We start from the raw sequence: 15691 nt of genomic DNA on the forward strand, positions 1-15691 counted from the left end.
CTGTACATGCTAAAATTAAAATTCTGTCATAATGTCATCATCTCTTCATTTATTTATGTATGTATGTATGTAAACAATCTTTTGCTGTGGAACAAAAGAAATATATATATATATATTGAAGAATGATTCTGCTTTTATCAGACAATGAAAGGCAATGGGGTCCAAAGCAACATTTGTTTGACTGAAGTGTATAGAAAAAAACACAGACACTCAAAAAATAAATAAATTAAATGTGTTCCACAGAAGAAAGACAATGACAAATGTCATTTTTGTGAGAACTCTCCCATCATGTCTGCAAATACATCTTGGGGCCACTTTACATAAACACAGAAGGTCAGAGGTAAAGGAAGTCTGAACTATCAGTTTGTGAACGTGATTTCCTCAGTGCCACGTTTAATGCATATTAATCGGCTTTTCAATCCAAGAATCCATGACAATCTAAGCGACGAGCTCTGCACCTCTTCATTCTCACTTCGCTGAAACGCTTCACCAAAAATCTCAGTGCCGCCGCTACGTCCTCCTACTCCAGAAGAGAGAAGTGAAAGATTACTGCGTGGGGCTCATTAAGAATGTTTTATTTTGTCTGCAATTTTTTTCCCCTCATCTATTGTCTCTCCACCCTCTCAGCGAAAGTCTCGACGGAGTCACAGCCTTGGGTGCATCGGAGCGATGAGACAAATGCAGAAAATGAACTGGAAGAAAACAGGGAGGCGAAAAAAATGCGCGGCTGGACGACGATGGCCGAAAACTCAAAGGAGAAATGGGTATGATTAAATCAAGCCTAATTCTATTTTGATAATTGCCTGCGTATGCGGCCGCGTTTTGCCGTGGGGATGTTGTGACTTGTGTACGAGACTGACAATGAAGTCGGCAACAACAGCTGCTCGGTGCCGGCTAGCTCGTGTACCTTGCCGCTCAAGTCTTGTCAGTCACATTTTCTCTAATTAACTAACATCTGCTTTCCATTTTCAGTTACACTGCATCGCCAGCTTGCCTCATCTAAATCCCTGACTCCTGACCTCCCCTGAGGAAGGTGCTCACTGTCAGAAGAACCCCCGGCATCCTACCGCCACAGAAAGGTGATTCCTTTAAAGCACCAGAAACGGATGAAGGAGCGAGAGGGGGCTGCGCGAGGCAGGCAGACGGGGAGGGGAGCTGTCGTTTGTGTCAGGTTAACCTCAGAGACACATCCGGAGCTCAGCATCTGGGAGACGGAGGGGAGAGAGAGAGAGGCACCGCCGCTCCATTTGGCGCAAGTGAGTTTTGCATTAAGCATCCTGCATTGGCTTTCATCAGCTTCTTTCTTTCTCTCTCTTTCTTCCTTTCTCACCTCCACTCCATCACCCAAAATAAAAAAGGCTTAAAAGCCAAACTTTGTGCACTGTCAGTCCCACGGGCTGTGCTTATTCCCAGATTTATGCTAGAAGCGTTGCAGCGCTAAGTGTTAAAGAGAGAGGAAGAGAGAGAGAGAGCTTTGCATGCAGAAAGGAAGGAGATGATACTGATGTTTGTGCAGCATATGTGTTAAGTCACTCACACACCACAATAACACCTGAAATTGTGGCAGCTGGTGCTGTTAAACATGCATTCTCTTGTTCCAGTTTCACCACGGCAGCAACAGATAGCAACAAAAGTCCCGTTGAGGTCTTTAAGGTAACCAATTATAATGTTTTGAAATTATATTTCTTAATATATATTTTAAAATGTATTATATGCACGTTTCTTTTATTAAAAAGGTCCTGTACCATTTAAATAGCCTTCTGTGTAAGAGAAAAATAAAAGCATTTTTTGCATTACTTGTTGACTGTGTGGACATACGCATATGTCTCTTTCTCTTTTAATAACAAGACTTAAATGCATTAGATTTATTTTGCGGTGTTTTTACCCTTGATCACAAACCTCGTGATTTGTGTGGAAATGCAACGAATCTCCCAGGTTTAGAAAAAAGGGTAAATGATTACATAAAAAAAGAGGAAAAAAAATAACAGATGGGCCTGCCTAAAAAAATATGATTTTCTACAAATGATTGCATTCTCTCCCCTTTGGTGTGAAAAGTAGACTCAAGAACACTTTTAAATAATTTGTTCAATTTGTTCCACAGCCAAAGAAAAGCGGCTTGGTGGAAATTCAGATTCATTAAAACTTAATTAATATGCATCATTATGTAAATGAGGTTGCAGTTAATGAGTTCTTAAAAGAAGCCTTCCTTAATTAGTTCACTTTTTAATGGCATCATCATTTATCTTTTTTCTTTGAAGCAGAATGACGAGAGGACCTCGCCGTTCCCGAAAGTGCTAAAATTTTCCATTTTTTAATTATTCTTATTTTCTTAATTTTTATATGATTAAGAATGCATTTAGGGAAGTAAATAAATGAGAAAAACTTAGACCTTTTTTTCCAGACTCACTTATTGCCATTAAAACAGAGTCTCTGTAGATACCGGAGTGTTTAAAAAGTTAAAGGGAAAGCATCTTCTTACAAAACAATCAAGGCTGTCTCACAATTACCTCCTTGGCTTCTGCGAGTAGCTTCATTTCTACTAAATCTGAGCAGCCTCTTAATTGCTCTCTCCAGTTGGGCTGCAGTATATATTACCACACTCCATTACTATTTATGGAGCCTGAGATTCATATTGCAAATATGAAGATGACTGTGGTCATTTCCTTCTGTATTCATTCTCTCATTTATTCATTTACATATTCAATCACTCGATTTTTTCCCTTTTAATTAATTAATTAATTTACTTACTTGGTAAACAATTTACCTTAAATATAAAGGATAAAATTAAAAAGCTAAATAAAATTTTTAGTTCACCACATCTGATGGATTTAGGAAACTAACTGAGAATTTAGGAAATCATATATCTTGCACAAGCTTTATAAAACAATTATATATATATATTTGAATGTGTCTCTTTTAATTTTCATATGAAAAGCATGCAGTAACAACATTGTGTTTAATTTCTCTTCCCTGCGACTTTGTGGCCTGGTTGAAGTGGAAATCAGTGTCACACACACACGCAAAGGTTGTGTAAAAAAAACCTTGCAAATTGCAGGTGGGATAATTTTACGTTTACTCTCACATGCAAGATTGCATTATAAACTATACGATTTGGTGGCAGTGTTTGTGAATGTGTGTGTGTACTGTATGTGCGTGTGTTTGTAAAAGTAGAGAGGGTGTTTGTGGAGGGGGAGATGCAGTGTTTTATGTTCCCACTCAGTAACCATCACTCTGCTCCTAATTGATAACCACTGGCATTTGATCAGGCAGTCTTCAAACAAGGAATATAACTTTGTATTTTGTATAAGAAGACCATCTGTTGTTGCAGAGCTCTACATTCATTAAATTTAATTTCTCAGCCCAGGAATAAGATTTTAATTGTCCATTGTTACTAGAGGGTTTTCCCCATCATCCCACCATGGATTATTTTTTTTGGGGGGACAGGCGGTTTACTGGTACTTGTTGATGTGACCTTGACATTTGCAAAAAGTAAAACTAACAAGTAAAATGTGATATATATATATATATATATATACACTGTATAGTGCATATTATGCATGAGTGCATAACATTAAAAGTAGAGTGTATTTTTGTAATGGTCTTGCAGAGAGTTAACTGAAGCAAATAAAATAAAAACAAAATTAGTGTGTAATTAGGAAATAAAAAATGAGCGTATTTGGACACATTTCTTGCAGGTTGTTATTGGACACTTTGAGCAGTGAATCGTTTGGCATTTGGTGTTCTGTGAGGAGCGACGGTGGGCATGTGTTAACTACACACAGGACACTCGAGCGAAAACCAGACGCCTACCGAATCCTTCAATCTGTCATTTCCTCTCGCAGCTCCCGAGCAAGATAAAAATAAAGCAAGCACAAAACACTTCTCTCTTATTACTCTGTCAAAATAATGCTCTTCACACTTTAGTTCACTTCTCGGTAGCCTTTACTTGGAAACATGTTGCAGTGAGCATATTGTTTAGAAAATAAGTAGGCCTAATTTATTTTTTATTCGCCATGGGTGTTCAGCGAATGATCTAGGATCAGTATCAAAATACGAGAAACAGTTTTTACATTTTTTAAGTTGTATTAGGAATCTAGCTTGCCTATAAATAATTTATATATTCCTTGAACATTTTTTCAAATTCTTTGTTTTATAACACACATACACACACACACACACACAATATATATATATATATATATATATATATATATAATATAACAATTAAAATAGTGATGAAACACTTTCCATAATGTAAACAGTTCAGTTTAGTTTTACAATATGAAAATTATAGATTTCTATTTTTCTCTTTCTTTCTTTCTTTCTTTCTTTCTTTCTTTCTTTCTTTCTTTCTTTCTTTCTTTCTTTCTTTCTTTCTTTCCCTTTGAGATGTTCATTAAAATTATGCTTGAATAAACCAAATCAATGTTTATGATGTATATTAATTAATTTTTTTCACTATGGCAGGTGTAACAGCTGTTGGTCATTATATGAACCGAGGAGAGGGGAAAAAGCATTCCTGGTGCTTTTCTTTTTGAGATTTCATTTTACTCCATCAGACCTGTGAGCGAGAAATAAGCTGCTGGTTTATTTGGGTTCAGGTGCTTAAATAGAGGCTTTCTGACATGCAGTAGCCTGGGGTTTGATCGCATGATTCTTTGGGGTTTTCGTGAGACAATGATCAGTGCTGCTTGATACAAGCATTTTGCATTAACGTTTAACTATGCATGAGTGTGAAACCCTTTGAGACCATTATGAATAAAGGATACACGCCTTGCAAAATTCAGCTTAATAGAGTCACCAAAATGAAGTGGAGAGTTTTTGTAGTGAACTATGACTCCAGAGACTGGAGGTGTACAACTTAAGACGAGTTTCGACATTATGTGTACAGTACGGAGAGACGGAGGATAGACATACGAACACAGTTCTCAGAATTAGACAGCACTTCCTCTTAAGTACTTTAGATACACAAGAGTTTTACTTAAACTGACCTGACCCAGCAAGATTTCAACCAGTCATCAGGATCTCATAGCATTAGACCAGAAACAATAATAAAAACCATTTGTGTTATGAAAAAAAAAAAAAAAATCGAAACCAGTTTTCGAAGTAAGCACAATCAATTAGTTTCCTTTTTAAAATCTTCCTAAAATTTTGTAGATATTAGTTGCTTAAGTGGAAAATACATGAGCTATAAATATATGATGTAGATATTACTACTGATTATGGTCATCCAATCATATGTGTTTTAAGTGTGCTGTTTTTATAAACTGAAGAAATGTCTTTAACCTAAAATTCAGGTGACAAAATTTTAATATACAGCAAGTGGGTGATTAAAATGTTAATTTTAAGTCAAACCGCTTTTTTTTTTTATTATGAAATTGCTAAAACAATGTTTTTCAGTTTCATAAAATATGTGAAATAAACTGAGATTAACTGAAATAAACTGAATGTATTATTTCTGTTCTTCCGTGTACATCAACAAAGTAATTATAATGTTTAAAAATTACAGTGGTGAATTACTACTGCTATTTACTATATTCAAATGTTTTTTGCAAAAAAAAAAAAAAAGACAACTTTCTAAGTCAAAATTATCATAGAGCTTTATTTAGATGAGAAGTATTTTAGAGTCAGTTCTCAAAGAAAACAATCTAATTTATTTTAAAGCAAATCCACACGTGATGAATTATTTAAAGCAACTGGGATTGCAATGCAATCAAATAGCAGAAAACAAAGCTTTACCCCGTGCTCAAAGATTTCTGTTTGAGGAGCAGAGAGTGGAGAAAGAGATGTTTAATGCTAAACACAGAGGGGGTGAGGGAGGGAGAGAGAGATATCTCAAACTGCTTATGCAAAAATAATTGGTAACCTCCATGTACTGTTCTGCACTATTATTCAAATCTCGCCTTTGTTGGCCCTGTTTACAGGATGTTAACTGGTGCATTTTCACCCCCAGAGTGGACCCCTATTTTTCTCTCACACACAGTCTATTCTCTCAGCTGTTTGATTTCCAACTGCCAAACGTGGTTTATTTCTGCCTTTGTTTTTGTTTTTGTTTCGTCTTTCCGATTTGAGCCTGGTTCTCAAAGTTATCTTCAAAACTAAACATGTTCTCTTACAACTAAGGCTGTCAGTCGATTAAAACTTTTAATGGAATTAATTACATGATATGACAATTAATTAATCTAATTAATCACCCCCTACCCCCCCCCCAAAAAAAAGATATTTTAAGGATCAATTATTGTGGCATACAAATATATCATTGAGTGCCCTTTAAAAAAAGTGGCTTTTGATGCTAATATTGGTTATGTTTCTACAGACTAACTGACTTGATTTTTTTTTAAGCGTTCGTAGCTTTGGGCGTTTTGTTGCTGTTTTTACTTTTTTTTCAGTGTCTTACGCCATTAGCACAATGTTTTTAAGACATCTTAGTTTTTCATTTAAAATTTTTCAAGACCTCTGCATTCTGTTCCATTCTGTTGACTGCCACCTAGCTGTTACTGAATGTAAAAACACATCCTGTTTGAACGAATTTACTCATTCTGTGTTTGTTCTTGGTAAGTTTGGTTTGGTGAGACGTGTTGGCTGTAGTTGCCAGAACTTGCAAAAAAAAAACATGAGGGTGGCACATTAAACTTGAATTGTTTCAATGCTAAGGAATGTATGTACAGGTCAGGGGGCATGAATAAATGCGTCACTTTAAAAAAAAAAATGTATCACACTTATTTAAGTATTAAATTGGCCTTTATTCTTGTTTTTACCTTTAAGCTGCATTTTGTATATGAAATGTGTTACAGAAATGTTTTATTGTTAAAATAACACATTCAGTTAACAGCCCTACTTTCAACTAAAATCTATATATATATATATATATATATATATATATATATATATATATATATATATATATATAATCATACACTACTCATAGAAAATAAAAATACCTTTTGTATTAGAACTTTGAATAGGGTTTCAAATGACTATTGCAAAATAAATATTAGCTCTTAACTTTTAAAGAAATTCAAAATATCCTACTTTACTCCAGACTTTATTAAACCACACACACATGGATGACCTATTTATGAATGTTTATATACTGTTGCCTCTGCATGTTGCCGGGATGTTGTGTGTACAGTGTCTGTGTCACTTCCAGGCACGGGAACAAGATAAAAATCTCTGTCAGTCGGTAAGCAGGTAGTGCAAAAAAACAAAACAAGCTATAAATACGAATGTGGTGTAGCAGGTAAAGTTTGGCGGCGTTCTCACCCACTCTTCCTCAGCTGGAAGCAGCGGAGTGAGAAGAGGGGGGTGGCAGCGGGAAGTTCCTGCCATCCAGCGCTCCGAACCTGCGGGTTTGTGCCGGGCTGAGCACAGGTGGGCGCACCTCCACGTTCGTGCGGTATCGGAGATGCGTTCATGGGGGAGGAGAAGGGGCAGGCAGTCTAGGCCGCTCAGGCAGGAAACAGCAGAGGAAGCCACAGGGCAGGCAGCAGAGTTTGAACACCATGTGTGCACATAAGCAAACACACAAACACACACTTCTCAGGGAAACGGAGCCTTAGAAGTCACATCAGACTGTCTGACAACAGTGTCCCAATTAGGATGCCCCATAAACAAGGGGAAGTGGTGCCTCTCTTGGGACCAGCCTCACTCCCACTTCCATCCCTTTTCCCATCTCCACTAAAACACGCCATAGACTGCAGATTGCCACTGTATATCAAGCGCTCTAAAGTGCCAAAGCCATTTATGATAGTGCAAGGTGTCGCTTAGGAAAGTGCACTTCCCCCAAGAATACGCACCAATTGGAGTGGAGTGGAAAACTTTGCTTTGTGCATCTGAGAGTTTCCTGCTCCAGCTATAACCCCACCAATTATCACTGGCTTCTGTGTGAAGTTTAAAGCCTGGAAAAAAGGTAAAAGTCATTGCTGAAACTTTGATTATGGAAAGAGTGCAGATCTGAATGGCTTAGCTTAACCCTATAAAGCCTAACATATGAATTAATAGTCAGAACAATCTACTTTTTAAAAGGGAATAGTTTATTGAACCTTTAGATAAAAAATGTAAAACAAATAAATGGGATGGAAGACTTCAATGGCCCATATATTATGATGAACGTGAATATGGAACTCATACTCAAGGAGCAAAAAACACCTCAGTTCAATTCAATGGCCCAAACTGAGCAAAAATCTGCTATTTGTTGCAGTTGCTGATATTTATAGAAGTAAGATGAAATTTTGATAGCTTGTGATGTAAACCACTTAGAACTTTATAGCAGTAGACTGCTTACGGATATCAGATGCCACTCTGTTCTCCTTATAATACATCTTAAGATTATATTTACATGCTAGATTTATGATTAAAACTCTGTAGCTTTTATTGTGGGGGCAAAATATATAATGCAATGTAATACAGTCATGATAGAGACATTCCTCAAAAGATTAATTTATTTGATACTCACATTTAAACATGGTTTTTCTTAAGAAGGAATGGACAAGATTGTGTGTGTTCAGAAGTTTTGATCATGATGATATTTTAGAGGCCTTAGAGATTTGCATATCAAATATGATACAGTAGTTTAAGAAATGGATCATTATGTCATTTACTCATGTTCTACCAAACCCATATGACTTTTTTCTTCTGGGGAAAACAAAATAAGTTGTTTAGAAGAGCATCCAAGCTGCTTTTGACAATAAAAAGAAAAGTAAAAAAAAAAAAAAATGGTATATGGTAGTTCAAAATTGTGAATAATGTCTTACATTTAGGTTTTAGTTAGGAACAAAGAACTTGACATGGCATACACACTACTTTTATGCTGCTTTTGTTGTTTTCTTTTTTGTTGTGCAATTTGCTATACTTCTTTAGCTTTTCACACACACACAGAAAAAGTCAATTTCCATCATCAATAAATGACATTGGGAATATGACAACTGAATTTTTATTTTAGGGATAAAATGGCACTGCACGTGGAAATTCATACTCTTGGCCAGATCCCTTGCACTCACCTATGCATTATTTTATTATTATTATTATTTTGGCTTTCCCGCTCTGCTCAGGCCCTCCCTGTCTCCTTTGGCAAAAGGCTACATCTGTGTGCTTAACGCATTTCTAACGAGCTGCCGTTGTTTTTCTGGAATGCACTGGAGATCAGTCATCGTGCCACTGCGAGTAAGATCACATTTACATGAGTAAACCATGCATCACTCTGACGCGCCAGACACCTTCTTTTGCAGAATGAAGAAACGACTTGTTATAATTCACAAAGAAAGATTAACATACTTCTGCTGATGTCATAAAAGTGTGCCATGTTTGGTTGCTTCTGTGAAGGAGCAATACAAAGATCAAATTTACCAACAGCATCAATGCAGCTCCATACAGAAATGTGTGGCAAAGTAAGACTGATTGCACTGTCTTCAAAATATTTTTATGTAAGCAAAAGAGCAGCGATCATGTATGAACAAGGAAAAAACGAAGGAGAGAAAAAAGATAGGAGATACAAAATGTCCATACCAAATAATAATAATAATAACTCATATGGCCGCCGAAAAATCGAGTCTATCAAATGCATCACCCTAGCGTGAACTGTAAACTTTTGTGCAGTCTGAAATGATGATATGATGGAGGTCTGTGACGACTGAACAAATTTTTTCTTCTGTTTTAAGGGCTTGGAAATGCTGTTCAGTCAGTCGGCATGAGTCTATTTAGAATGCTGAAAAATATGAGCTCCTCTGTTAAGTCTCCAGTGAAGTAACCAAGAGTTAGAAAATTAAAACAAGACTCTGATCTGTGATCACACTGTAAGTGTGAATTTTAAATTAATCTCAATTTAACAAGCCTCAGCGCAATCGTATGCGAGAATATATAATACAGAAGGGCTAATTGAATATTTTCTCAAGCGTCAATATGCTACTATTTCACTTTTTATTCATTTAAGATTTATAATAGCAGAGATTTAACATATTAAATAAATGCTATAATGGCTCACTCTTTGATAACGACTTTCAGGTGTTTTATTTTTTTTTTTAAGTTAAAACTTGTAGAGCAAACTACTAAACACATACAGTGATAGCACTTCAAACAAATAGGGTACAAAATAGGACCAGAATCTTGAAAATGAAGTTATTTATTTAAACACTAAAAAACTAAATAAACATGACTGCATATTTCACATTAGTTATGCAAAGCATAACTTATAACTGACTGTTTAGACAACAAATGATCAGTAAAAAAAAGTGTTTAACATTTATAAATTGTTGATCATTAAAAAGCTAAAACTAAATATTATATGAGCTCTTTTTTAATTTTTGCTACCATTACCATCATGATCTTTTTAAGAAAAAAAATAAATAATAATTAGACGTATTTTTCTAAATTAAGAAAGAAAAGAAAAAAGTTATAATACAATATTGAAAAATATTTAAGTTTTGTCTAATTGTGTTTTTTGGACTGATTAAATCTTCATTCTGACTACCAGGGCTGTAACCTAAACCTGCCTAAATTTGCATAAACATCCAGTATGTTTTCCCAGTGTTCACATCGTTTATTGAACAATCTCCTGAAAAAAAAAAAATGCTGTTCTCATTAAAATTCAAAACTCATACAGTACCAAATATACACAAATGAGGCCAGCGACCTTTAAAATGAGCTATTGATACGCTCAGTTTGCACCACTGGAACCTGGCTCTCCACACAGTCCAAACTGACACACAACCCTAATTTGATTGGCATATTCTATTTATTATCATGCAACCAGATCTCCGCTGCGATTTGTTTTCAAGGTGCCTAATAAACACCCAGCCTGGCCAGTGTTACAGTGATGTCACCGGAACAAGTTGAATATACACAAAGTGGTGTGCCTCGTTTAAATGAATGAAGCTTCAATCTGGAATTTCAATTTTGAACCTTCCCTCTTTCCTGTCAAATAATTTGGTTGATCCAAGTGGCAAATGCAGGGCGGCATAATGCAACACGCTTCTTAAGTGCCAGTAGGTTAGGTGCTATGGAAGGCCCAGGCTCTGCCTGTCAGCTGCGCTGCCTGGGGATCATTAAAGACATTTACGGCTCTGTAGAAGTCTCCAATTCGCTTTGATTCAAACTGATCTGGGTCTGGAGTTTATCTGTCAGTATATGATAAATGCTGAAATAAAAACAAATCATCGAGCGGCACGAGAAAGCAATGCTCTGGGGTCAGAGATGTCGGCGCCAAGATCTCCCCTCTCAAATTTTCACGTATAATTAAGACACAAAGTTGCATTAAGCAAGTTATCATTGACTTATACAGTTAAATGTGTACTTAAAGAGATAAATATCCCTTTTTAAAGCTGTACGTACGACACAGTGATTGTTTAGAGTCTTCAGTCTCATCAGCATGCCCTTAGTGTGTATTTTAATCTGAGCGAATGGAATTATTGCCTGTTACGGCTGTGTATCCTTTAGGAAAAGTGGAGGAACTATACTCGATATCAACAACATTAGCAGGAGAGCTGTTCTCATTGCATTTTAATCAACTTTGCTGGATTGAATTTCAGAAATGTAATTCTGCCCTCCACTGGCACAAAAAAAGGTGCACACGAAAAGCAAGGCATTTCCTGTTTGACTAATACCAGGTAGATATACTATGTGTGTGTGTGAGGCACATAAACACATTCAGTTTGCCAATTAAAGCATCACTTACACAAATGAAATAAATGAGATTTTCTTTGCATATTAATATTGAAAGTGAAGAAATATGATTGTAATAGAATAAAACAGGCTTAATCTTTGGGGGAAAAAATACACATGATTTCCTACAGTTTGTATATGAACACATTTCATAATGAACTTTAACCTCTGCATTTTTTTTTTTTTAAAGTGAACAACTATCTCACCACAATTTGTTTTAATTCTCTTCTTTGCGTTTTCAACATGCATGCGTTGTTATCCAACCCTGCTTCAACATGAAACAAAAGCCTGATGCTTCACTGAGAGGTGACACAGCGTGTCCCAGGAGGCATCGGCAGTGCCCATGTCACCCGGGGTGTTGCCAGGAGCGACGGGACCGGTGCTCTGAGGGGGGGGGGGGGGTCTAGCACAAACAATCATACCGACTTCCACCCCCTCTCCTGATGCTCTTTGAGCACCTTCAAATGCCTACTCCTCCTTGAAGAGCATCTCTGCTCCAGGTGCTAAAAAGCCACATGTTAATCCAGGCCTGTCTGATAGGCAAATGTCTCTATGAGCCAAAGCATGAATAATAATGACTGTCTATAGAGACATATCAACTACAGTAAAGCTTGCAACGCTGCTGGGGAAAAGGAAAAAGCTAGAGATTAACTAACAGACTAGCAACAAACTTAACAGAATAGAACTATGCAAAGTGACATCACTTAGATAAAACTTGGGAGTTTTATGAAAACAAAACAATCTCAGATTCATTCTACCAAATGTATAATTTTACTTCTCCTACTGTGAAGGAAGGGGAAAGTGTTTACTGGGACTCCTGGGGAAAGCGAAGGGGGAAAAAATCATTCAATGTGTATGCCAAAAATCTTTTGGTAATTACATGTAAGAGTAGCTTTTCTGACCATTGTGCATTTCTAACAAAAGACACCTGCATTTCCAGCTGAAAGGGCAAATTATAAAGCATTTGTTATTCTGAAATTGGATGCTCCTACCGAGGGGGTATCTCTGTTACAGCCAAGTCCGCAAAAAACATATTTGACGGAGTCTCAGGTCTCACATATGTAATGGAATTGTGGGTAAAATCTGAACACGACTCATTTCAAGAGTGTTTTAATGTGTTTCTGAAGCTCTGCTAGGAAGTGCTCATTAATTTGGCCAATAGACTCGGTGTCACAGTTCTTGTCATGCTGAGAAAGAAAGGGATACAAAAAATAGGCCGTTATGAGAGGCCTAATTTACTTTCTGACTGAAAAAGGCCCTCCTTTTTGCCATAAAGGGCAGAACACTCAACACAGGCGAAGGTTTCTAACAGCTCTCATCACAAAAACTGTGCATTTCTTGTGCTCATCTAACATGACTCTACACCGCAGTTTAGCTCTCGAAGTAATGCACTTCTGACATGTGTGACCATTCTGTGCATTTATAAACATGGGCTACTAAACAGGGTGAAAATAAATTGTTTGTAGATAGCCACAGTAAAAATTGTGATACATATTTAATTTATGCTTTTCAAACTGTCCAATATATTTTTAATAATCAGAGGCAGTGTTAGTGAGGAAATTTTTCAGTAGCGAGACAGTTTGTCCCTTGTTTTTTGACCATGCTTAAAACTATGGTTAATTTTGGGCGCCGTAAGGGGTGGGGGGTGGGTTTGATGGGTTAGGAAAATTCTAAGGGCCCGACGATGGAAGGGGGGCCCCCCAAGGGGGAAATGCGATTTCTACCAAGGGAGACACCCCAGAACACTATTTACTAAAGGATGCGGAACATGGGGGCTCAAGTGAATATGTTGTCCAGGGGACCCAGAACCCATAGTGGCACCCCTGCAGCTATTTTCTAATTAGTGTTGAACCGACTCGTTTAAACAAGTCTCGATATAGCACAACCCAAAGGTTACATCACTGCTTTTCATATCTGAGCTGAAAGAATAATAGAAAACACACACCTATGTCTCTTTCACACACGTATCTTCGTGGAGTCCATCCAGAATGGTTCCTTCACCTACAGGTATGTAGAGCTGGAAGGTCCGATTCATTCTAGTGAATCAGTTCATCCAAAATGATTCCGACTGCTACAATGTGCTGAAAAGTCTGATTCAATCTAGCAAAACGTGTCCAAAGTGGTTTTGCCACCTATGTAGTGCTGAAAGGTCTGATTCATACTAGTGAATTGAATTTATCTTACCAAAATGCAGCAGCTAGAGTCCTTACCAGGTCAAGAAAATATGATCATGTTACCCTAATTTTACAGTCTCTGCACTGGCTACCTATTAAGTTCAGTATCAGTTACAAAATATTACTACTTACCTACAGTATTAGGCCCTTAATGGTTTAGCTCCTGCGTACTTAACTAGTCTTCTACCACGCTACAATCCATCACATCTCTTTGGCCAAGCATTCAAATAACGCATCTCATAATTTTGGACTGCAGTTATATCTGATCAAATGCACATTATTATTCTATAGCTTGGGTTAAACAAATTAATTTTACTTGGTAGGAACAGCAGCTACACTAATTGTCTCTATTTGTTTCTCTGTTTTTCCACGGGATGTAATTAGGATTTACACAAGCTGCAGTCTGGATCGAGAACACCTGATAAGAGATGATGCCAACCCCTCAGAGAACCTCAGATGATGCTAACCCTGAAACAACATACAGAACTAACATATTTTGCTATTAGTTTGATTGCATCATATAACAATTGCTGTTAATATGTGTTCATTGTCTGTTTGATTACATCTTTAATAGAATTTTCAGTAAATTTCTGCCATATGCATATAAACTTACAGTCACCACTGATAAGCTACTACTAAATATTGTAGAAACTTAATTCTCTGTAAAGTTGCTTTGCAATGATTTGTATAGTAAAAATCACTATACAAATAAACTTGAATCGAACTGGTTCGTCCTGAATAGTTCAGTATAATTGGATTGTTAGTTTTGTTAAGTAATTTTCACTACAGTTAGCTACTCTAACTTTTTTAACTTTTTACTTTTTCTTTCCAATAAAAAAAATCACCTGATCTATGTCACGGCCTACAAAGGCCACATTCCTGCCAGCAAAAGCTTTACATTTAGCACTGTGCTTTTCTTGCAGGGTCAAGATGAATAGACAAACATCTACCACAGAAGCAGAAAAAGACGTACTGCAAATCCATGCAAAACAAGAAAGCTGTGGGGGGGCTTCTGCCAGGCAAGCACTCTTAGCTTCCTTCTTTAGACCACCATCTTTTGTTTGTTCTGAAGTTACACAGGAAGAGTTGCTATCAGAAGCCAGAAAGGAGTGAAAAAGGGTGGAAACGAGAGGAAAAAAGAGCTATAAGCGTTTCAAGCTATTGCTGAAACAATCCAATTACAATGCCTATCAAACTTAGCTTCACAGGTTATAGCTTCTAATTGCCTGACAAAAATTGACACTTCAGTCGCAACACTGTAATATAATAGAGGGCCAAATTAAATTTGATCGAGGGGCAGAAAACTACGCTATCATTCAGCCGCGCGGAAAAGAGATCAACTGGCATGATATAATGGATCAAAAATGAAAATTATTCATTAATCGCGTTGGGTTTTCCAATAATGGAAATGACACAGTTCAGACGCTGCCGTAAAAACACTATTAATTAAAGGGAAGATAGATCTAACAAGGCATGGAACCGAGAAGTCTTCCTCCTCTTCTCTCTGAGGTGAAGGATAGTGGGAATGGGCTGACTGACAGGTCACTTCTCGGCATGATGAGTGTAATGAGTGTGTTTCAGAGTAGTGGACTTCTGAATGGTGAGGCAAAAACAATGAGAGCTCGAGCTATTTCCTGTTCTGTTTAACATAACATAAAGTTTGGACACCTCTTCTCATTCAAAGAGTTTTCTTTATTTTCATGACTATGAAAATTGTAGAGTCACACTGAAGGCATCAAGGGCTATTTGACCAAGAAGGAGAGTGATGGGGTGCTGCGCCAGATGACCTGGCCTCCACAGTCACCGGACCTGAACCCAATCGAGATGGTTTAGGGGTGAGCTGGACCGCAGACAGAAGGCAA

The 15691-nt window shown here is 37.1% G+C and overlaps 1 long non-coding RNA gene across 3 annotated transcripts; it reads left to right on the forward strand.

The window, feature by feature from the left end:
• The first annotated feature begins 306 nt into the window (after nt 1–306).
• Nucleotides 307–15444, forward strand: LOC132113184 (uncharacterized). 3 transcript variants are annotated; one of them, XR_009425102.1, is made up of 4 exons: nt 307–764; nt 973–1256; nt 1602–1653; nt 14753–15444. It is a non-coding gene; the product is annotated as an uncharacterized LOC132113184 (long non-coding RNA). The 3 variants fall into 3 exon arrangements; XR_009425101.1 differs by lacking the exon at nt 14753–15444 and adding an exon at nt 3696–4065; XR_009425100.1 differs by lacking the exon at nt 14753–15444 and having other exon boundaries at nt 311–764; nt 1602–2765.
• Nucleotides 15445–15691: the final 247 nt, after the last annotated feature.

The sequence above is a fragment of the Carassius carassius genome, chromosome 32 (assembly GCF_963082965.1).
Source record: "Carassius carassius chromosome 32, fCarCar2.1, whole genome shotgun sequence".
NCBI lineage: Eukaryota > Metazoa > Chordata > Actinopteri > Cypriniformes > Cyprinidae > Carassius > Carassius carassius.